We start from the raw sequence: 22,454 nt of genomic DNA, 5'->3' as shown, positions 1-22,454 counted from the left end.
ATATGCATTATTTTTCAGTTCCTTTTCCCAGGTAGGTGACTACAGAATATTGAATAGAGTGATTAGCCAAGTGCAAAGGTGGGGAGGAGGGATAAATTAGGAGTTTGGGATTAATATAGACACACTACTAGATATAAAATAGATAAGCCACAAGGGAATGATCTCATTTTTTCTGCTGAGGTAGGAATCTATTGGAAAGATCTGAGCACTGGTTGGAAAATGTGAAGATATCTGAGTTAACCAAAGCTTCTAATAAAAATGAAAGGAAAAATGTTTGCACAATGCTTCCACAGTGTGGAATTTTCCATCACTTTTCCTACCCACACGCTCATTTCTTTCTGGACGTGAGGTGGTGAAGCTCTGCAGATTTATTGGGAGGGGCAGGGCATGGACAGTGGGGCCACATCCCTTGTCTGAGTAACTTAATATCAGGAAGGCTGGAGGGTGGCCCCTTCTGTGTCTATAACCAGAGTCAGTGAGGAGGAAAAAGAAGGTGAGTTGCTGTCTGTGGTGATAGTTTTCAAAGTCCATATGTTGGAGTTATCTATTATTAACATAGTATAATACTAAAGTGATTTTATAAACTCAGTGACAGAGCATCTTATTAGGCAGTTGTGAGACAACTTCAACAAGATCGGAGGCTTCACTAAAAGTCATGTCATGTTATTGTGCTAGATAGAGTGCCTGATGAACTATGGAATGAGGTTTGTGACATTGTACAGGAGACAGGGATCAAGAATATCCCCATGGAAAAGAAATGCAAAAAAGCAAAATGGCTGTCTGGGGAGGTCTTACAAATAGCTGTGAAAAGAAGAGAAGTGAAAAGCAAAGAAGAAAAGGAAAGATATAAACATCTGAATGCAGAGTTCCAAAGAATAGCAAGAAGAGATAAGAAAGCCTTCTTCAGGGGTCAATGCAAAGAAATAGAGAAAAGCAACAGAATGGGAAAGACTAGGGATCTCTTCATGAAAATCAGAGATACTAAAGGAACGTTTCATGCAAAGATGAGCTTGATAAAGGACAGAAATGGTATGGACCTAACAGAAGCAGAAGATATTAAGAAGAGATGGCAAGAATACACAGAAGAACTGTACAAAAAGAAGACCTTCACGACCCAGATAATCACAATGGTGTGATCACTGACGTAGAGCCAGACATCCTGGAATGTGAAGTCAAGTGGGCCTTAGAAAGCATCACTATGAACAAAGCTAGTGGAGGTGATGGAATTCCAGTTGAGCTCTTCCAAATCCTGAAAGATGATGCTGTGAAAGTGCTGCACTCAATATGCTAGCAAATTTGGAAAACTCAGCAGTGGCCACAGGACTGGAAAAGGTCAGCTTTCATTCCAATCCCAAAGAAAGGCAATGCCAAAGAATGCTCAAACTACCGCACAATTGCACTCATCTCACATGCTATTAAAGTAATGCTCAAAATTCTCCAAGCCAGGCTTCAGCAATATGTGAACTGTGAACTTCCTGATGTTCAAGCTGGTTTTAGAAAAGGCAGAGGAACCAAAGATCAAATTGCCAACATCCGCTGGGTGATAGAAAAAGCAAGAGAGTTCCAGAAAAGCATATATTTCTGCTTTGTTGACTATGCCAAAGCCTTTGAGTGTGTGGATCACAATAAACTGGAAAATTCTGAAAGAGATGGAAATACCAGACCACCTGATCTGCCTCTTGAGAAATTTGTATGCAGGTGAGGAAGGAACAGTTAGAACTGGACATGGAACAATAGACTGGTTCCAAATAGGAAAAGGAGTTCGTCAAGGCTGTATATTGTCACCCTGTTTATTTAACTTATATGTAGAGTACATCATGAGAAACGCTGGACTAGAAGAAACACAAGCTGGAATCAAGATTGCCAGGAGAAATATCAATAACCTCAGATATGCAGATGACACCACCCTTATGGCAGAAAGTGAAGAGGAACTCAAAAGCCTCTTGATGAAAGTGAAAGTGGAGAGTGAAAAAGTTGGCTTAAAGCTCAACATTCAGAAAATGAAGATCATGGCATCCGGTCCCACCACTTCATGGGAAATAGATGGGGAAACAGTGGAAACAGTGTCAGACTTTATTTTTCTGGGCTCCAAAACCACTGCAGATGGTGACTGCAGCCATGAAATTAAAAGACACTTCCTCCTTGGAAGAAAAGTTATGACCAACCTAGATAGCGTATTCGAAAGCAGAGACATTATTTTGCCAACAAAGGTTCATCTAGTCAAGGTTATGGTTTTTCCTGTGGTCATGTATGGATGACCCCAATGGTGTATGGATGTGAGAGTTGGACTGTGAAGAAGGCTGAGCACTGGAGAATTGATGCTTTTCAACTGTGGTGTTGGAGAAGACTCTTGAGAGTCCCTTGGACTGCAAGGAGATCCAACCAGTCCATTGTGAAGGAGATCAGTCCTGGGATTTCTTTGGAAGGAATGATGCTAAAGCTGAAGCTCCAGTACTTTGGCCACCTCATGTGAAGTGTTGACTCATTGGAAAAGACTCTGATGCTAGGAAGGATTGGAGGCAAGAGGAGAAGGGGACGACAGAGGATGAGATAGCTGGATGGCATCACTGACTCGATGGACATGAATCTGGGTGAACTCCGGGAGTTGGTGATGGACAGGGAGGTCTGGCGTGCTGCTATTCATGGGGTCTCAAAGAGTCGGACATGACTGAGCAACTGATCAGATCAGAAGCTGAGGCACAGGATTTGAAGAACAATTGCAAACTACTACAACTACGTCTACTCGCAAGTCAGGTATTTATGAAATTGAACGTGTTAACAGTTAATATGTAGGATAAAGTGTTTTAGGACACTCATTTTCCTGGTCAGCTTTCTTCTGTATTTTTGTTGCAAGTAACTTACTACAATTTTCTTATCTTTATAATGCACTCGTTCCTTAAACTCCAACTTTCATCCTACCATTTGCATTATATTATTTTTCCTTATATTATTTGCCCTTAGGAAAGTTGAGAATTGTGCCTCATTATTCACACAAGTTGAGAGCTTTTTTTTCTTTGAAACAATACTTTTTAAAGTGATAGCTGTATTATCATGATGAAGGAAGCCAGATTAAAATCAGAGGATAATATTAATTTAATGGAACATTCAGAAAATTATCATTTCTCATCTTTCCTTTTGTGAATGGCTGTAGAGTTCTGTATATATTTATTTCATGGATTTCAGAATAACTTGTGCAGAAAGGGTATTATACAAACCAGTTGAAGTTTAGGCATTGCCTTCTTTCCTTTTCATTTTAAGGATATTGTAAAAGCATGGAGTTACTCAGATGGTGTAGAATATGTACATCCAAACTAGAGAATTAAGAAGATTATCTGGATCCTGCCATTGGATTTTTTTAAAAGCTATTGAAGTATAATTGACGTATCATAGAATTCACCCATGCAACATGTGTATGTAGTTCAGTAGCTCTTAGTCTAGAAAGGTGTAACCGGTGACTACAGTCAATTTTAGACCATTCGCATCACCCCCTAAAAGAAACCCTGCATCCCTTAGCCACCACCCGTGGCCTCCCATCTCCCTCAGCCCCAGGCAAACCCCAGTCTAATATCTGTCTCTGTAGACATGCCTGTCCTCCGTGTTTTATATAAATGGAATCATGCAGTATGCTCCTTTGGGATTTGCTTTGCTCATTTGATGTCGTGTTTTCACAGTTCATCCATGTGACAACAAGTATCAGTTCTTCCATTTCTGTTGGTTGTCAACAGTAAGCTAAGCCATGTATCCATCATCACTTGATGGAGCTTTGGGTTGTTTCCGCTTATTAATAATGCTGTTGTGAACATTGATTTCCATGATTCTGTGTGTACATGTTTTTATTTCCCTGTGGTTGGATCTTATCCTCAAAATTAGCTGGCTGATTTCACCTTTTCTTGACCCTTGCTCAGACTGTCCTTTCTGTCTTTAGTTTATTTTCCTCTTGGGTAGTCCTTCATTATTTCAGACCTGGCGTCCAGTCTCTCCTCCTTCATGGAGCTTTTGTGACTCTCCAGCTCTTTGAGCCTTTTCACATCAGCGCTTGTTACCTAGTATTTGAGGAACAGTTTAACCCCTAATTTTACACTGTTGACATTTCTTCCATGAGGGGGAATCTTGGCTAAGTATACATTGGTGTAACGGAATATTCATTGATATGCACAGCACTTGTCTTGCATAAATGGACAGTAACAAAGAATTACAAGAATGAGGCATTTTTTGTTGTTGTTGTTGTTCAGAAAAGTGAGTGGATCATCTCTGTAAACTGTTAGGAAATGGGATTTCTTTAACTTTGCAAATAATTTTCTTGGGAATGCAATTCAAATTAGCAAAGTCTTTGTACTTCAGAAAAAGGCTCATGGGATTAGAATCCATATTTACAAGATTTATTAATTAGAGTCTTATTCTCACAGTCTTCTTTTGGGAGGGACTTAGCCCTAGATAACTCAATAAAGTATCCCTCAAACTTCTTTAAAATCCTGGGACATTAAGATGTGAGGAGGAGTAAGAGACATTCTACTAAGAGGTGACTTGTAGTCATTTTATGAAGAAAGATAGAAAAACATTATTATAGAACAATAAAACAGTGTAAAGTCAAGTGCAATTGTTGTTTGAAAAAGATGACAGTGAAGAACATATTTTGTGACTCTTGGTGGTTTGAATTTCTTTCTTGATTCTCTGAGTAATCTCTGGTCCTACATTCTACAATACAGATACCATTGTATTTATTTGATCCTGGGTTTGAGTTAGGCTGTGCTCAGTCCACTTTCTTCACTAGCAAACAGTATCTTTTTATTCTTGAAGACTGCTGATTTTCCAGCAGAGCTGGAAACTGCATCTTCAAAATGTCTGCACCTGGATGCAAAAAATCAAGTTTTTCAACATGAGTTATTATCTATGAAACTAATGAAAAAGAAAGTTTAAAAACTAGGGAAGAAGAAAAAGAAGTTGGAGCAAGAAGTAGTGAACCTCAGAAGTCAGAAATGAATATGATAGAACACAGTCAAGTAGAGCAATATCAACAGGAGACTGAAGAAAGAGTGAGACAGGATCTCGTAGAGAAATGAAAAAAAGTTAACCTATTTTTGTAGGTTAATTTGTTGATCTGTCATATGCTTGTATTCACTTTCACTGTACATTACATTTTGGATCTATACAGCTTAACGTGTTTCCTCTACCTCCCTTAGAGCAGTTAGTTTTGTAGATTTCTGGAAGGAAGGGAGGCGCTTGTTTTTCCTTTAAATACTTCAGTTTCCATCACAGTTGTCACTAAATTGATCTTTCAGAATGATTCTCACTACAGAATCCTTTTACTTATAAGACCAATTGGTAAAAAACAAGATCATTAGTAAGAAAAGAAAATATTGTGGTTTAAAACTGGTACCATCCTCTTGAATTATTCTTAAGTCGTCTTGCTCAATTTTTAAAATTTAAGTTGATCCTCTTATTATTTGAATTATCAGATTATATAAGTACTACTATAACAGTGATTCCACTTTAATTTTATAATTCAGATTTAATTCACTTCACATTATTGATAATTGTTTTAAACTTTTACTCTTTTTTTTTTTTTCCACCCTTGAAATTGCTCTCTGAATCACTGACTCAAAACTAAAGGGAACAAGTATAATTTTCCAGGTTAATGGTTATTTTTAAAATGTTATCTTTTTCAATTTGCCTTAGACACAAGCTGAATTTCAACAGATGGAACTCAGAATTAAAGACTTGGAATCTGAACTCTCCAAAATGAAAAGTTTGCAAGAAGATTCTAATAAAGCAGAGTTGGAAAAATATAAGCAACTCTACCTATGAGAATGTGAAGTTAGGAAGTCATTGGAAGATAAACTAGAAAAGTAAGTCAAAACACAGAATCACAGAAACTAAATTTAGTTCATTAATTTGTCTCTAAAGCCTAATTTTTATAGAGTGGGGTACATGAGATTAGTAGGAAGTGAAAACTAACTACACGGTCACTGCTAAGGGGGCGCCTTAAGACAAACTATTAGTACTGTATCAAGTTTTTCCACACTATGTAAAGGCATACTTATGAAATAGGGGGAAATTAACACATGGGTTAAAGGCAGGGTAAATCACAAAGTGGCTAAAAGTAATATAGTGACCTGACTGAGGGGTCTGGAGAATGAAAAGAGCAGATCCCACCTGCAGTGCCTAGTCCAAGTTTCCCCAACTATCTGAAAGCAGAGCACTCCTATGAAGCCTTTCATAAGCCAAGGCAGCATAAAGCAAAGAAGCAGGTACCCAAGGACACATTCTGCTAGTTGATACATAAAATGAATATGCACAAGTGAAGCACAGGTGCTCCCAGACAGGACTTAGGGCTGTGGCGACTTGATGCTGAGATGTGGGGTGTGGTTTCCAGGGAAGGCGCTCAGTGGGGCCAGTCTCCCTGCTTGGGGAGTGTGATGCCTCTCGCTGTAAAACCGTACACTGAACACTGTTTAGAGATTTGGCTTTTTAAATGAGACCAGAAATTGTCTTCAGGTTTTTTTTTTTTCTTCTCTATCATCAAAAACAGGTACTGACCTAGGCCCTTCGTAGAAGTGAAGTAACATAAAATGAACTTTGGAAAAGCAGGGGATACTTGTAATTGATCCTGGCGCTGTTTTAGCTCTTTTCAGCCTCACCCTTTGACTTTTTCATCCTCCCTTGAGATTGTGGCTCTAAGTGATACCTCAGAGCCAAAAGCTTAATTTCTCCGAGGTCATGAGTGAAACATGTATTCAAAAATGGTGAAAGCAAATGCTTGAAAGTGGCTTTGTGGGATGGGGTGTTTCTTCATTCCTGAACTGTTTCCTGGAGGCAGGTGTGTCCCAGAGGGCAGCAGATGTCAGCGTGAGGCCACCTCCCTTTCTCTCTGATGCCCTTTCTTTCCTCTCCCAACTGTAATTTGTGACTTGAGGAGCCCTAGACACATGTGTACTTCTTTAGAAGAAGGTTACAACTATCATTATTTACAGGAGGTCTGCTCTGTTTTTTCAGTGTTCAAACAGTTTATTAGGAATTCCATTTACTATATGGCAACTTTAAAAATGCAGATAATTTAGGGAAACATGAGTAAAGTTGGTGTTTTCCATCTTCCCCAGGACTCATGAGAGGCTGGCAGTGATCAGCAACAAACTTGAGGTGAAGAAAGAGCACAACAGATCTTTACTCAGCCCTCTTAGCACGAGGCCAGTCCTGGAGTCCCCTTGTGATGTTAATTTCAGTAATCCTTTAGTGCTCAATGGAAATCTTACTCCAAGAGCAAACATAGGCTTTTCTACCTCAATTCCATGCGCTTTGAATAATAGCATGGAGACTTACTTGACCAAGGTTAGTTCTATTATCTTTTGTTCATTGGGCTTCAGATTTCTGATATGAATGATCCTTGTTTTTAATTTGGTGAACTTCTGAGTTGTTTATTTGACTTATGCACAGTAAGTAAAATCTGTCATTAACTGTGCTTATCAAGGAGACATGTAATGATTTTTTTTTGTCCTAGATTTCTGTTTTTAAGAGATACTTTTTAAATTTCTTGAAAAGCTGCATTGAAATTCTACTTTAGAAATGAAATCTTATTGCCTAGTAACTGAAAGTATACTTTAAGATGTTTGACTTACTTTCTAATTGATTTCACTTTAGCAGTGGTTCATAATCATTTCCACGTTTTGCTGTACCCACCACAGTTTATCTACTCCTAAGCATAAGTGACAATGGCAACCCACTCCAATACTTTTGCCAGGAAAAGCCCATGGACAGAGGAGCCTGGTAGGCTGCAGTCCATGGGGTCGTGAAGAGTCAGACATGACTGAGTGACTTCACTTTCACTTTTCATTTTCATGCATTGGAGAAGGAAATTGCAACCCACTCAAGTGTTCTTGCCTGGAGAATCCCAGGGATGGGGGACCCTGGTGGGGCTGCAGTCTATGGGGTCGCACAGAGTCGGACATGACTAAAGTGACTTAGCAACAGCAAACATAAGTGAATCACTGGCATCTAAACACTAACCACATATGGATGTGTTTTTATTTGAAAGAATCCTATATAAATCCTTTTTATGAATTAAACAAACTTGTAATACTAAATCAGAAGATTAGTTTCTAGTTTTAGGTTAACATTTTTTGTTATTTTCTTGTACAAGAGTATGAGAATTTTGATTTAAATTTCTAAAAACTATCTTGCTGAGCAGTTGTAGAATGTTTCTAAATTTGTAGTTAATGAAAACATTTAAAAATTATAAATGAAGCTCACTTTATCTCTATCTTGACATCATCTGGATGAATGGTATGGGAGTCTTGAAATTGCAATCAGTTTTCACTGTGTAATCATTGTGGTTAAAATATCCATTTCAATCTGTGCACACGGGTTTATCATTTTGATAGTGTTTCTGTGATGTTGGTGATGCAGAGACAAGTAGCCCTTGTTAAATGCAGTCTCAAATTGTTTTCTCATTTGACATCTTGCCGTCATAGAAGAGCAACCTAAAGTTTCGTCAACAGCACTGCGGCTATGTTGGGTCTTAGTACTTGAGAGCCGTGAAACTGGAGGATGTGCTTTAGGTGTGCAGTGACAGCGGGCCTCTGAAAACTTCCTCCCAAGTCAGACACTTCCCCATGCAGGCCTAAGTGGAGGAAGCAAATGCTTGACCCTCATCCCAGACACAGGCTGCCTACTGCAGACCCAAGTTCACAGTGCTGTGTGCTGGGGTCCAGCCCCGGCTGATCCAGGGTATTCAAAGGAGAGATGGCTTCAGCGACCTATTTATTTATTTATTTATCAAAGATATAAAGAGTAATAGAATGAGGATAGCTCAGTAGGAAAATTCAGTGGAGAAAAGAAGCTGAGTAGCTTGGTTTACATGGAAAATAAATATAACCTGTGACACCAGGTTAGCTCTGACCACGGAGGCCACAGGTGCCCTCTTGAATAGTGGAAGGTGCCCCACCTTAGACACCTTCTTGAGTGGGTCTTAGAAGCCCAGGCAAATAAATGGTTACAGAGGATATACGCCCTCCAGATGGAGACTCAGCTGGAAATTGAGGGGAAGAATGACATGGGGAGACCAAGCTTTGATGAGCAAGGCCTGTAGCTTTATTTTCAACAGGGGCTTATATACCCTAAGTTACACATAGAGGATAATAGGGGATGCAAAGTCAGCAGTCTTTGATCCTTATCAAAAACCAGGGTCTCTATCCTGCAAATTTATCGTATACAAATGGTTTAGGTGATTTACATCATCTTCTGGCCAGAAGGCCTATTAACATTTTATGACTCTTGACAAAGACTTATCAACAAAGACTTATTTTCTCTAAGAGTAATTATTTTAAGGTTTGGCACCATCTTCTGAAGATAAAATTGCATTCCTATAGGGCGGATGTGTAATGGGATTACAACAAAGGAAAGAATTTATTACCTTAAGGGTCTAAAGTTGCTAAAACCAAGGCCACTACTTATATTTTTTTCTACATACCAACTATATTAATACACATTCAAGGATACAATACAGGGGATGTGAAAACTTGGCAACAAGCATTGGCTCATCATTTAAATCTTTTACTAGTTTTATTCTGACAGTTTCTAACTCTGAGAGGCTCTAAGCTATTTGAATATCTTAAGCTTCCCGTGCCCCTCGAGGCTGGGAGACTGTAAACAATCATATGCATAGCTGTAGGAGTCCAGGTAAACTTGTCAGGCGAGTTAGAGAGCCATCTGAGGGGTTTGGATTTAAACACTCCTAGTTGCCCAGGAACTTTAATAATTGGAGCTGTAAGTTAACTCTTTGACAGAGAGAGTGAGATGGTGGTGGGGGACAGCCCCCAGTAAAGTCAGAGGTGAGAGCACAAAGCAATAAAGTAGGCAGACTCTGGTTTTTTGGGGGTAGATGCTTGAGAATATCCGGGGGGACTCCCAAGGCTCGATCCCGCCTTTGCATATGCTGAGTCTCCTTCCTCATGACCTTTGTCACGAGTGGAATGTCTCTCGCTGGCTCCCGGCATCTCCGCCTTTTTTATTTCTTAAAACAGCCAGATGTAGCTCAGTCACGAGCCTCTGAATGCTTTGTGGAAGAATCCTGACAATACAAGGAAGAATGATTATGAGAAGCAGAATTAAAGCAGCCACCGCAGCATAGCTAAGGATGGTAGACAGAATATTCTTTCCTGAGATGTAGTTAGAGAAAGTATAGAAGAAATCATTTGCTGTTCCAGCGGCAGTAAAATCTAATCGGGAGTGTTCCATGGTTGCTATTTGATTGTGAAGTTTCCCTGAGTCTAAACCAATGCCAGAGCTGTTCCAGATACCTGAAATATGGTTTTTAATCTTTTCCCATTTAAAATCTGTCTCATTTACTTTCAGGGGTGTTACACATATCCACCGGTAGTCAGCATGACAGGACAATGCCATTTTCACCTTTGAAGCCTGCAATTCAGTCCCAATATGTATTACTGCTTCCTCTAGGGCGTCTACCCTCATTTCTAATTTTCTGTCTATAGCTTCCTGTGTTGCCAATGCTAAAGAAACATTTTTGGACATAGAATCAACATATTGAGCAGTATGTACTTGTTGAGTCAATGATATTGCTGCCACAGTAACAGAAGTAATTGTACTTATCAAAGCTGCTATTCCCAAGATAAGTAAGCCCACAAACTGTCGTGTCCACATTAAATCCTGTAGTTGTTGTAATACAGCAAGACCATAATTCAATAAATGGTTACATCATAAGATAAGGTGGACGTTGTAACATTACAAAGGAGCAAACATTATATTGAGGGTTTAAACAAGATGAACCAAGGAGCAGCTGTAGGTGTCGGCCGCGGGGAGCAGTGTCCCCAGCAGCAGGAGGCAGAACGCGAGTGGTAGGCTGTGGGCCTCGGCATCTAAGGTGGGCGGAGGGGCGGGGTTTACAGACTAGGGCTAGCCCCCACCGCTTGGGCTCTAGGCGTTCCCCTCCCACTGGCAGGGCCGCACTGGTCTGGACAGCACTCCACGGGTGCGATTTCCTCTCTGGCCCTCACTCGCTGCACAGACTTCTTTGCTCTGGGTCACAGGGTGCAGCGAGGAGGGTGCAGGGCGCTGCTGGTGGTGCGGAGGCGAGAGCTGGCTGGGGGAGGGGGAGCGAGCGAGTGCACGCGCCGCGAACCTGGTCTTTGGGGAATGTGACATGACGAATTTGTCTGAGATCCAAATCAGAGAATCTGCATTCTGTAGAAATATACAAGCATACCCTCTCCCACAAGTTAGCAACACATCTGGCCTTTTTAACTCTCCAGTAAGGAAATCTTTTTACTTGACCAGGGGCCGAGTGGTAGCCTGTAATTCAGGCATCTAGTGTCTCATCATTGTAGTCTGCCCCTATGTGTTTATGTTTAAGTGATTATTTACAATTTGGACATAACTTTACTGTTTGTCTGGCTGTTTTACTAGGGATATGAAATTTATACCTTAAACCAGCTGCATTTTGATGGTGAATTTTGTGAGAATTTTTTGCCTTATCAATCTTTTTATGTAAGTTTAAAGCAATTACTTTAGTCAACGCATCTGCCAAAGCATTTCCTTCATGTAAATGGCCGGGCAAGCTGGAATGGGCTCTATGTCCCACAAAATATTTTTTATCTCTGTGTTTAATCTCTTTCTGTAAATCAGATAACAAGGAGAAGATAGTAGTTTTATTGTTTTGGAATATTAGCAGTTTCAATATGAGGAAACAACCCTACAATATATCGGGAGTCAGTCAAAAGATTAAAGGTGTGGTCTCCTAAATGTTGAAGAGCCTAAATAACTGCTCGTAACTCAGTCTTGATATTTTATTCCCTTGAATTAAAAGGTCTTTTAAAGGCCTTGGAGCTGTAATTTCCTGCACCCAAAAGGCTAGACAACTAGATCTAAATGTTTTGTGGCTCCTAGCTCTGTGGGCACATAACATCTTTTCAAAGAAAAGATTTGGAACCAAGCAAGCACTTCTTAGTTCCTTGTCCCAAACTCACCCATTAGATAAATCTCCTCTCTTCTCATATGGAGGGTAGGACTATAAGTCCTCCCCTTGAAACTTCAGGCTGAGGAAATGAAGTTCAACTGTCATTTCTGACCAGATTTAGATTATAACTGAGATTACACTCATACTTTTTGTATAAACAAACTAATGATGAGAGCTTGGATAGAAGTATGCTAGACAGTAAAGAGAGATCTGTTGCATGTTTTAAATTTTGCTCTACATAACCCAAAATGTGGATAATTCAATGTTGACTGATTTTAGTTAATCAGGTTTTATCTGGAGGAAATGAACATCCTTTTAAGGACGAATCTCTTCAGTTTTGGCCTGCTTGATTCAATAAAGATTTTCTCCTACAATTTCTCTGTCTTGTTTTTAAAAAATATTTATACATTCTAAATTAACTATATCAACTGCTACAAATAGGAGTTTGCTATTGATTTATTCTTATTTATGCATTTAAAGCACATAATTTAGTTAGAAAGTCATGTCATGCCACAAGCATTGTTAATTATATAAGATGGATTTATATATTCATTTTGTCCATGTTATAGTTAAAAATCTATGTTTTTTTTTTTTTTTTTTTTAACCTGCGGAAGTAGCTGGCACAGGACTCAGTAAGAATGCCATTGGCTTTGTTACTTCTTTTGTAGAACTAGGAAGTTTGAGTAAATCAGTGAGTCTCATACCTTACAAAAGTTTTTGTTTTGTTTTGTTTTGTTTTTTCAAAGAAAACAACCTTCTAAAAAAAATCTTTTGCGTGGAACCATGTTATATAAAATGGAGACAAGTATAGAACCATTTAGCCAAAGAGTGGCCAGAGCCCCTGCAGCTGTGACTTCTCTGTTCCTCAACCTTGCAGTGACCTCTGTGGGACCTTCCCCTTCTATGGGACATAGTTTGAAAACTAACACTTATGAGAGAATCCTTCTCACTAAACATCTTCAGAATTAAATCTTGCTGGCATGATTTATATGTATTATATATATTTGTATGTATATTATACAACATATATATATATATATATATATATATATATATACATGTATATACATTATATACATTTTCTTGTAAATAATTTTCTCACCTTTCTGTGTTTTCGTTAAATGGAAAAAGTTTAAAGAAAATCATAGATGTGTTCTCCTTATTAACATTCGACTCGAACTACTTCTGCCATTTGAACAGGATCCTCACCTAGAAATCAAAATAAAATCTCAGAAGTACATATATAGGCCAGGAGCTTTTAGGGGAGACGATAGTAATCTTACGGATCATTCCAAAGATGATGGGTCATTCCCTAATTCTCTGAAATTATGTGTACTTGATAGACTGATATTTATTGTACTTTTTATCAAATTAATCTAAATAGCATTCCATATGTATGTTCTCTGTTATCTATAAGCAGAATAAGTAGGAATTCATTTTCTTTTTTTATGTGATTATTTTTTTTTTTCTACTGAGGTAATCTTCAGGTTAGGTCTAGTCTCTAAAAGTATTATTTAAAAGTCACATTTAATAAGTTATAAGCATATAACTTGTTTATCTTAAAGATAAATATGTGACTGATTTCAGACACAGCGGGAGTTGGACAGGAGTATAGCTAGAGCATTAAGAGAAGGTATGTTGCCAAAATGTATGAATTAAATTTAGACATTGATTCCTGAAATACACTGTAAACAACAAATGGTATCTCTTTCCATTGTTTGGATAACAGATGCTATATTAAATATTTTTTTATACATAGCTAATGAAAAATGTGAAAATATGAGCAGTCATGGTGAAAAATATCTTTTTTCATTTATTCATCATGTACCATAGCTTGAAAAACAGTCTCTGAAGGTCTGTGTATTTCTTTTTATTTCTAGCTGTATCCTTCTTCTACTTCCTCCATCCCTGTGGAGCTATCTTCCTACACCCTGACACAATTCTCAGAAAACGTGCCACTCATCAACTTCTCAAGTGTCTGGTAGTGGTTAAGGCTAGGAAACCCAGACTCAAGCAGCCACGTTTGTGTAGCTGTCACTTGGTGGGTGACTTTAAAATTTCTCTGTCACTAGATACATCACCAGTTTATCTTTTACCCTCAGGAAATGCTCCAAACACCCACATCAATTTGGGTCCTGCCAAAGTAGTTGGCCTTATCTCTTTACAACCTTACTCTGCTGCTTAGCTCTGCATCTAACCAGACAGACTATGTAGGATCCCACAGATTCATTTGCTCACCTCCGGTCTTTGTACGTGCTTCTCCCCTCTATCTCTTGTACTTTTTCCTGTCCTTCAGGTAGCTACATACATATCACCTCCACCAAAAAGCTTGCAGTATTGACCCAAAGCTGGCTTCCCCTCCTGAGTGTTACTTGTGCCATCTTTTATATCTTAGAATTTGTGACTCTGTATGGAAATTGCCTGTTTGTTTTTCTAGTTTAGGACATATCGTTTTTCAGGGTGGACTGGGTCACCTTCATCTTGTAATTCCAGTGCTTGTCACAGAACTTTGCATGAATACATGAGTGTTCATCAATTCACTCAATTGCATGAGTACATGAATGAAGAATGAGAAAACCAGGAGCTCTGATACTCAGCCCCACATGCGACCATAAGCAAATTATAAAATTGTAATCTTGATTAGTATTTTATGTTGTATCATCTATAGATATATTTCATTTTTCAGAATACTAGGAAAGGTCTCAGGGTTTGCTTGTTTGTTTTACTAATCTTAGTTAACCCAAGTATTTTAGGTAAAAAATATAATTCTTTCCTTTTCTTTCAGTTGATGCTCAGTTTGCATCTGATGCCTTTAGAGTGCCTTCTTGAGGATCTACAGATGGGTCAAATGTGTGTGATGACCTATTTTTGTAAACAGATGAACAAGATATACAGATTTGGAAGGAAAAATACATGATTTAGAAAGATAAATAGGAAAAGTTTCTCTACTGGACTGTTTCCATGATATTTTGTTGTTTTCCATTAAACATGATGAGAAAATCTTTATTAAAGGAAAATATTTTTGTATTATGTGTGTATGATGAAAATTTATATAACATTTTAAGTGATGTTTCTCTGCATCTAAGTTACTTTTTAGCAGATTTAAACATCAGCACTGTTGAATTTTCCATATTGTAAGTGATAGTGTTAGTCATTCAATTGTTTCTGACTCTGTGTGACCCCATGGACTGTAGCCCACCAGGTTCCTCTGTCCATGGAATTCTCTAGGCAAGAATACTGGAATGGGGAGCCATTCCCTTCTCAAGGGGATCTTCTAGATCCTGGGATAAAACGGAGGTCACCTGCATGGCAGGTAGATTCTTTACCATTTTAGCCGCCAGGGACGCCCTTTACAAACTCAGATTGAGCTCTAATACCAGCTATTTAAACAGCACCCAAACAAGCAGACTTGTCATTAATATTTAGTGGTGTTGATTGATATCATTTTTGTATTTTCCAGTTTTCATCACTACCTAAAGATTTAGATATTGCTGTTATGGCTTCTGTCAATGTTTTGATGTGTTGCAATTGTTAATAGTGGCATAAAACTTACTATATGTAACTTTAAACACAGATTCATAGGCCTTTCCTCATGGGGAAATAAGATTTGCATGAGTTTTTGCCTTTTAAATGATTAACTTTTTATAATTTTTATTCTTAACTAGGGGATAATTACTTTACAATATTGTGATGGTTTCTGCCAAACATTAACTTGAATTGGCCATAGGTATGTGTATGGCCCCTCCTTCTTGAACCTCCCTCCCCATTCCACCCCTCTAGTTTGTCACAAAGCACCAACTTTGGGTTCCCTGCATCATACAGCAAATTCAAAAAAGACACATGTACCCCAGTGTCCATTGCAGCACTATGTACAGTAGCTAGGACATGGAAGTAACCTAGATGTCCATCAACAGATGAATGGATAAAGAAGCTGTGTATTATTTAAGTATAGAAAAGAATGCATTTGAGTCAGTTTTAATTGGCTTTTGATTTACTTTTGGAGGAAGTGTTAAAATTAGAGAAAGTTACTCTGGATAAATAAGATTTGCCTATGACTTTTCACCTCATCTTTACCTATCTACCAATCTATCTATTTTTGCTTTGCCTTTTGGAAAAAGTCTTGGAAGACTTTTTTTTTTTTTTTTGAGAAAGCACCAGACAAACAGACATTATCACAAAACTCCCCTAACTTCCATATATCCTCCTAAGGTACCATTTATCCTTCCTGAATGTTATTTGTTCTCCTATAAGTACCTCGCCCAAGTCACCTGTTATTCAGAAGATGCCTGTTTCTCCTACTCCCTATCATTTATTAAGTAGTATATCAACTCCCAGTAATTCCATTAATGCTGAAGAAGCTGATGTTGAACGTTCTTTGAAGACCTGCAAGACCTTCTGGAACTAACACCCAAAAAAGATGTCCTTTTCATTGTAGGGGACTGGAATGAAAAAGTAGGAAGCCACGAGATACCTGGAGTAACAGGAAAATTTGGCCTTGGAGTCCAAAACGAAGCAAGCAAAGGCTAACAGAGTTTTGCCGAGGGAATGCACTGGTCATAGCAAACACCCTATTCCACCTACATAAGGCAAGACTCTACACATGGACCTCACCAGATGGTCAATACTGAAATGAGATTGATTACACTCTTTGCAGCCATTCAGGTATGACCTAAATCAAATCCCTTATGATTATACAGTAGAAGTGACAAACAGATTTAAGTGATTAGATCCAATAGAGTGCCTGAAGAACTATGGATGGAGGTTCATAATATTATAGAGGAGACAGTGATCAAGACCATCCCCAAGAAAAATAAATGCAAAAATGAAAAATGGTTGTCTGAGGAGGGCTTACAAATAGCTGAGAAAAGAAGAGAACCTAAAGGTAAAGGAAAAAAGGAAAGATATACCCTCCTCAATACCGAGTTCCAAAGAATAGCAAGAAGAGATAAGAAAGTCTTCCTTAGTGATCAATACAAAGAAATAGAGGAAAACAATAAAATAGGAAAGACTAGAGATCTCTTCCAGAAAATTAGAGATACCAAGGGAACATTTCATGCAAAGATGGGTGCAATAAAGGACAGAAATTGTATGGACCTAACAGAAGCAGAAGATATTAAGAGGTGGCAAGAATACACAGAAGAACTGAACAAAAAAGATCTTCATGACCCAGATAACCACAAAGGTGTGACCACTCCTCTAGAGCCAGACATGCTGGAATGTGAAGTCACGGCCTTAGGAAGCATCACTATGAACAAAGCTAGTGGAGGTGCTGAAATTCCGGTTGAGCTATTTCAAATCCTAAAAGATGATGCTATTACAATGCTGCACTAAACATGTCAGCAAATTTGGAAAACTCAGCAGTGGCCGCAGGATGGGAAAAGGTCCATTTTCATTCCAATCCCAAAGAAAGGCAATGCCAAAACTTGTTCAAACTACTGCACAACTCATCTCACACACTAGCAAAGTAATGCCCAAAATTCTCTAAGCCAGGTTTCAATAGTATGTGAACCTTGAACTTCCAAATGTTCAAGCTGGATTTAGAAAAAGCAGAGGAACTAGAGATCAAATGGCCAACATTCAGTGGATCATCGAAAAAGCAAGAGAGTTCCAGAAAAACATCTACTTCTGCTTTATTGACTACACCAAAGTGTTTGACTGTGTGGATCACAAAAAAACTCTGGTAAATTCTTAAAGAGATGGGAATACTGAATCACCTGACCTGCATCTAAGAAATCTGTATGCAGGTCAAGAAGCAATAACTGGACATGGAACAACAGGACATGTTCCAAATTGGGAAAGGGGTATGTCAAGGCTTTATATTGTCACTCTGCTTATTTAACTTATATGCAGAGCACATTATGCAAAATTCTGGGCTGGTCAAGAAGCAATAACAGGACATGGAACAACATACTGGTTCCAAATCAGGAAAGGAGTACATCAAGGCTGTGTATATTGCCACCCTGTTTATTTAACTTATATGCAGAGTACATCATGCAAAATGCTGAGCTGGATGAAGCACAAGCTGGAATCAAGATTGCTGGGAAAATATCAATAATCTCAGATATGCATATGACACCACCCTTATGTCAGAAAACGAAGAAAAACTAAAGAACCTCTTAATGAAAGTGAAAGAGGAGAGTGAAAAAGTTGGCTTAAAACTCAAGATTCAGAAACCTAAGATCATGGCATTTGGTCCCACCACTTCAGTGCAAATAGATGGAGAAACAATGGAAACAGTAAGATACTTTATTTTTCTGGGCTCCAAAATCTCTGCAGATGGTGACTGCAGCCTTGAAATTAAAAGATGCTTCCTCCTTGGAAGAAAAATATATGACCAACCTGGACAGCATATTAGAAAGCAGAGACATTACTTAACCGACAAAGTTCTGTCTGGTCAAAGCTATGGTTTTTCCAGTGGTGATGTATGTATGTGAGAGTTGGACTAAAAAGAAGGCCAAGCCCCGAAGTATTGATGCTTTTGAACTGTGGTGTTGGAGAGGACTCTTGAGAGGTCCTTGGACTGCAAAGAGATCCAACAAATCAATCCTAAAGGAAATCAGTCCTGAATATTCATTGGAAGGACTGATGCTAAAGTTGAAACTCCAATACTTTGGCCATCTGATTTGAAGAACTGACTAGCTGGGAAAGACCCTGATGCTGGGAAAGATTGAAGGCGGGAGGAAAAGAGGATGACAGAGATGATATGGTTAGATGGCATCACTGACTCAATGGAGATGAGTTTGAATAAGTTCCAGGAGTTAGTGATGGACAGGGAAGCCTGGCGTGGCGCAGTCCATACGGTCACAAAGAGTCAGACACGACTGAGCTACTGAACTGACTTATATCAACCCCCAGTTGTAGTCACCCCTTACAGTCACATTTCTTTGTGAACCTCTGCATGTTATTGTTTCATTGCTCAGTCGTGTCCAACTCTGTGACCCCATCAACTGCAACACGCCTTGCTTCCCTGTCCTTTACCATCTCCCGGAGTTTGTTTAAACACGTCCATTGAATCGATCAGATCAGATTAGTCGCTCAGTCATGTCCGACTCTTTGCAACCCCATGAATCGCAGCATGCCAGGCCTCCCTGTCCGTCACCAACTCCCAGAGTTCACCCAGACTCATGTCCGTTGAATCAGTGATGCCATCCAGCCATCTCATCCTCTGTCGTCCCCTTCTCCTCTTGCCCCAAATCCCTCCCAGCATCACAGTCTTTTCCAATGAGTCAACACTCTCCCATGAGGTGGGCCAAGTACTGGAGTTTCAGCTTCAGCATCATTCCTTCCAAAGAAATCCCAGGGATGAGCTCCTTCAGAATGGACTGGTTGGATCTCCTTGCAGTCCAAGGGACTCTCAAGAGTCTTCTCCAACACCACAGTTCAAATGCATCAATTCTTCAATGCTCAGCCTTCTTCACAGTCCAACTCTCACATCCATACATGACCACAGGAAAAACCATAGCCTTGACTAGACGAACCTTTGTTGGCAAAGTAATGTCTCTGCTTTTGAATATGCTATCTAGGTTGGTCATAACTTTCCTTCCAAGGAGGAAGCATCTTTTAATTTCATGGCTGCAGTCACCATCTGCAGTGATTTTGGAGCCCAGAAAAATAAAGTCTGACACTGTTTCCACTGTTTCCCCATCTATTTCCCATAAAGTGGTGGGACCGGATGCCATGATCTTTGTTTTCTGAATGTTGAGCTTTCAGCCAACTTTTTCACTCTCCACTTTCACTTTTATCAAGAGACCTTTTAGTTCCTCTTCACTTTCTGCCATAAGGGTGGTGTCATCTGCATTTCTGAGGTTATTGATATGTCTCCCGACAATCTTCATTCCAGTTTGTGTTTCTTCCAGTCCAGTGTTTCTCATGATGTACTCTGCATATAAGTTAAATAAACAGGGTGACAATATACAGCCCTGACGAACTCTTTTTCTATTTGGAACCAGTCTGTTGTTCCATGTCCGGTTCTAACTGTTGCTTCCTGACCTGCATACAAATTTCTCAAGGGGCAGGTCAGGTGGTCTGGTATTCCCATCTCTTTCAGAATTTTCCACAGTTTATTGTGATCCACACAGTCAAAGGCTTTGGCATAGTCAATAAGGCAGAAATAGATGCTTTTCTGGAACTCTCTTGCTTTTTCCGTAATCCAGCGGATGTTGGCAATTTGATCTCTGGTTCCTCTGCCTTTTCTAAAAAAAGCTTGAACATCAGGAAGTTCACGGTTCACATATTGCTGAAGCCTGGCTTGGAAAATTTTGAGCATTATTTTACTAGTGTGTGAGATGAGTGCAATTGTGCGGTAGTTTGAGCATTCTTTGGCATTGCCTTTCTTTGGAATTGGAATGAAAACTGACCTTTTTCAGTCCTGTGGCCACTGCTGAGTTTTCCAAATTGCTGGCATATTGAGTGCAGCACTTTCACAGCATCATCTTTCAGGATTTGGAAGAGCTCAACTGGAATTTCATCACCTCAATTAGCTTTGTTCATAGTGATGCTTTCTAAGGCCCACTTGACTTCACATTCCATATAGATAGATAGATAGATAGATAGATAGATGTGTGCTGCTGCTGCTGCTGCCAAGTCACTTCAGTCGTGTGCGACTCTGTGCGACCCCATAGACGGCAGCTCACCAGGCTCCCCTGTCCCTGAGATTCTCCAGGCAAGAACACTGGAGTGGGTTGCCAATTCCTCCAACGCACGAAAGTGAAAAATGAAACTGAAGTCTCTCTGTCGTGTCTGACTCTTCGCAATCCCATGGACTGAAGCCTACCGGGCTCCTCTGCCCATGGGCTTTTCCAGGCAAGAGTGCTGTAGTGTGGTGCCATGGCCTTCTCCATATGTGTGTGTGTGTGTGTATACACAACACATTGGGAAAGACTAGAGGTCTCTTCAAGAAAATTAGAGATACCAAGGGAACATTTCATGCAAAGATGGCCTCGATAAAGGACAGAAATTGTATGGACCTAACAGGAGCAGAAGATATTAAGAAGAGATGTCAAGAATACACAAAAGAACTGTACAAAAAAGATCTTCACCACCCAGATAATCACAATGGTGTGATCACTCACCTAGAGCCAGACATCCTGGAATGTGAAGTCAAGTGGGCCTTGGGAAGCATCACTACGAACAAAGCTAGTGGAGGTGATGGAATTCCAGTTGAGCTCTTCCAAATCCTGAAAGATGATGCTGTGAAAGTGCTGCACTCAATATGCCAGCAAATTTGGAAAACTCAGCAGTGGCCACAGGACTGGAAAAGGTCAGTTTTCATTCCAATCCCAAAGAAAGGCAATGCCAAAGAATGCTCAAACTACCACACAATTGCACTCATCTCACACGCTAGTAAAGTAATGCTCAAAATTCTCCAGGCCAGGCTTCAGCAATACATGAGCCGTGAACTTCCTGATGTTCAAGCTGGTTTTAGAAAAGGCAGGGGAATCAGAGATCAAATTGCCAACACCCAGTGGATTACGGAAAAAGCAAGAGAGTTCCAGTAAAAGATCTATTTCTGCTTTGTTGACTATGCCAAAGCCTTTGACTGTGTGGATTACAATAAACTGTGGAAAATTCTGAAAGAGATGGGAATACCAGACCACCTGATCTGCCTCTTGAGAAATCTGTATGCAGGTCAGAAAGCAACAGTTAGAACTGGACATGGAACAACAGACTGGTTCCAAATAGGAAAAGGAGTAAGTCAAGGCTGTATATTGTCACTTATTTAACTTATATGCAGTGTACATCATGAGATGTACACTTATTTAACTTATTTGCAGTGTGCATCATGAGAAATGCTGGCCTGGAAGAAGCACAAGCTGAAGATTGCTGGGAGCCAGCGTGAGCAACTCCGCCCATGGCAAAGGTCATGAGGAAGGAGGCTCGGCATACGCAAAGGCGGGAGCCAGCATATTGCATATTGAGTGCAGCACTTTCCACAGCATCATCTTTCAGGATCTGGAATAGCTCAACTGGAATTCTATCACTGCCGGGAGCAGGAGCTCCGCCCATGGCAAAGGTCATGAGGAAGGAGGCTCGGCATACGCAAAGGCAGGATCGAGCCTCAGGAGTCCCCCTGGAAATTCTCGAGCATCTACCCCCCAAACCTGAGTCTGCCTACTTTCTACTTTGTGCTTTCACCTACACCTCTGAGTTTATGAGGGCTGTCCCCCACTACCTCTCTCTGAAAAAAGAGTTAGCTTACAGCTCCAGTTAATACTTCCTGGGCATGACAGTGTTTCAACCTACAAACCCCTTTGGAAGTCCTCTAGCCTGCCTGAATAGGTTTTTCCGGCCACATGTGATTATTCAGAGCCTCCCAACTGTGAGAGGCAGGAGATGTTCTAAACTGTCTAAACACAGATTCTTTTGAGTAGTTAAAAGATTGATTAGAAATTGTATTGGTGAAGGGTTTTTCACTTATTGAGCCAATGTTTGCTGCTAAGTCTCCATACTCCTTACCTACTGTGTCCTTGGCAGTGTATTGATTGATATA

At 39.7% G+C, this 22,454-nt stretch overlaps 1 pseudogene; it reads left to right on the top strand.

Moving 5' to 3' along the window:
* The window catches only part of LOC129637073 (ankyrin repeat domain-containing protein 26-like), an 84,508-nt pseudogene extending 69,621 nt beyond the window's left edge, over positions 1-14,887 (top strand).
* The last annotated feature ends 7,567 nt before the right edge of the window (positions 14,888-22,454 follow it).

The sequence above is a fragment of the Bubalus kerabau genome, chromosome 22 (assembly GCF_029407905.1).
Source record: "Bubalus kerabau isolate K-KA32 ecotype Philippines breed swamp buffalo chromosome 22, PCC_UOA_SB_1v2, whole genome shotgun sequence".
NCBI lineage: Eukaryota > Metazoa > Chordata > Mammalia > Artiodactyla > Bovidae > Bubalus > Bubalus kerabau.
Note: the sequence above shows the minus strand (reverse complement) of the source record. Positions and strands in the feature narration are given on the sequence as shown.